This window comes from Bison bison, unplaced genomic scaffold, assembly GCF_000754665.1.
Source record: "Bison bison bison isolate TAMUID 2011002044 unplaced genomic scaffold, Bison_UMD1.0 scf7180017864235, whole genome shotgun sequence".
In the NCBI taxonomy this organism is placed as follows: domain Eukaryota; kingdom Metazoa; phylum Chordata; class Mammalia; order Artiodactyla; family Bovidae; genus Bison; species Bison bison.
This window is the reverse complement of record NW_011494807.1, coordinates 726,355-728,849: the sequence shown is the minus strand read 5'-3', so window position 1 is coordinate 728,849 and position 2,495 is coordinate 726,355.

Genomic DNA, 2,495 nt, shown 5'->3' with positions numbered 1-2,495 from the left:
CAAGTTTCATTGACTTATAGTATAAGAAGTGTAAGGTAAGATTTTTCACCCCACTTTATGACATTATGAAAGCCATGCCATATATAAGTTGTCAACCATATAATTATAAGGTGTTAGGGTTGAAAGAAACCCTACCAATGAGTTTCACATTAGGTGGAAAACACTGATCCACTCCAAATAAAGAATATAATCAAAATAAACCTCATGGACAGAATACAATATATAATGCCATATATACTGATTATGTAATGAAATTAATTTTTATTTTCTAGAAAAATAACTAAAACATTTGGAAGAGACAAAGATTTTTATGGATACATCTATGTGCATATGAACAAACATTTAGACATGCCACATGTAAGCAGTTAAAAGGAAGAAAATTATCTCGTCAACCAAAAAGACATGCAATGTTCCATTTAAGATTCCTAAATAAACCTCTCTCTGTCCCCTCTCTCCCATCCTCTCTGCTTAGCATTGCCTTCTTCTTGGGGACATTATTTCCCAGTATACTGGAAAAGTTTACTTGGAAACATCAAATTCCCAGCAAGCAATATATTCATACTGTCCTCAAGACATCAAGCTGAGAAAACCCCTCTGAGTTACTTCAGATATCAGATATCTCGGTGGGAAAATCACATACAGCCATCAGGAGTAGTACCTGCTAGATTTCTGAAAAGGAGCAGTGACTAGGAAATCAACCAATTGGTGGGTCTTGTACTCAATGAGTCTGTGTGTGACTACTTTTTTTCAAGAAGTGAAATATAAAACTATACAAAACATGTCATATTGAATAAAATTGAAAATTGTATTATGATTGTCATTCTATTTTTTAATTTTAGTTTCACATACACACATACACATGTAACACACACTCACACACAAGTGTGTACTGGGTTGTGAAGAAACAGGCACTTATTATGTTGAAATGGGCAAAAATGTTGGAAAGCTACAGAAACAGGAACAGAAATCACAAAGTGGCATCCACTGGATAAGTTCCAGACTCCTGAATATTTAAGGGTTGGTTTCTTTAAATTGAATTAGTTGCCAATAAAGATGAAAAGCTATTGATGTGGCTTCCTTTGAAAGGTCAAAAGATGTTCTTCTGGGGCATAGGCCTTGGAAGCTGAGTAACAGCTGCACCATTAGGAAAAGGATGGGCTCTTCAAGTCATCAGCATCCTTATCTCCTACCTTTTCACTCAGTTCTATATCTGCTAGATAACATCATCCATTTGAATTTGTTCCCTCTGGTCTAGACTTTTGATCCCACAATGATCACAGAGGTCTAAGGATAGTTATAGAAACTCATGATTTGGCCTGAATTATTCCACAGCCTGACAGGACATTGAATAGTGACTGTACCTGATCATCAAAGAAATGATTACCAAATCTTCCATCTATAAAACCAACATATGCTTTAGAGGTCCTCAGTTTAAACTTTCCATTTCACAGATGAGGAGACTGAGACACAAAGAGAGCAAGTAAAATGTTGAAGGCCAACAAGTTAGTAATTCCATGATTAGAAATAAGTTCTCACTCCTATCTTGATGCCCTTTCAATAACACATGACTGCCTTTAGTTAAATGATTTTCAGAAGTGAAAAGCAGTATAAACTGAAGCCAATGTGATGCACTATGTGTAAATGATCTATGAGTAATACGGATAGGGCTTCCCAGGTGGCTCAATGGTAAAGAATCCACCTGTCAATACAGGAGATGCAGGTTTGATGTTTCTGTCAGGAAGATCCCCTAGAGAAGCAAATGGCAACCCACTCCAGTATTCTTGCCTGGGAAACCCCATGGACAGAAGAGTCTGATGGGCAACAGTCCATGGGGTCACAAGAGTTGTACATGACCTGGCAATTAAATAACAACAACTCTATTCTCACTAATCTCATCTTTTGTTCACATTAGTTTTCCTCCTTATCTCCATTATCCAAGTGTCAGTTCAGTTCAGTTCAGTCACTCAGTCATGTCTGACTCTTTGCAACCCCATGAACTGCAGCACACCAGGCCTCCCTGTCCATCACAAACTCCTGGACTTCACTCAAACTCACGTCCATCGAGTCGGTGATGCCATCCAGCCATCTCATCCACTGTCATCCCCTTCTCCTGCCTCCAATCCCTCCCAGCATCAGAGTCTTTTCCAGTGAGTCAACTCTTCGCATGAGGTGGCCAAAGTATTGGAGTTTCAGCTTTAGCATCATTCCTTCCAAAGAACACCCAGGGCTGATCTCCTTTAGAATGGACTGGTTGGATCTCCTTGCAGTCCAAGGGACTCTCAAGAGTCTTCTCCAATACCACAGTTCAAAAGCATCAATTCTTCGGTGCTCAGCTTTCTTCTCAGTCCAACTCTCACATCCATACATGACCACTGGAAAAACCATAGCCTTGACTAGATGGACCTTTGTTGGCAAAGTAATGTCTCTGCTTTTCAGTATGTTATCTAGGTTGGTCATAACTTTCCTTCCAAGGAGTAAGTGTTTTTTAATTTCAT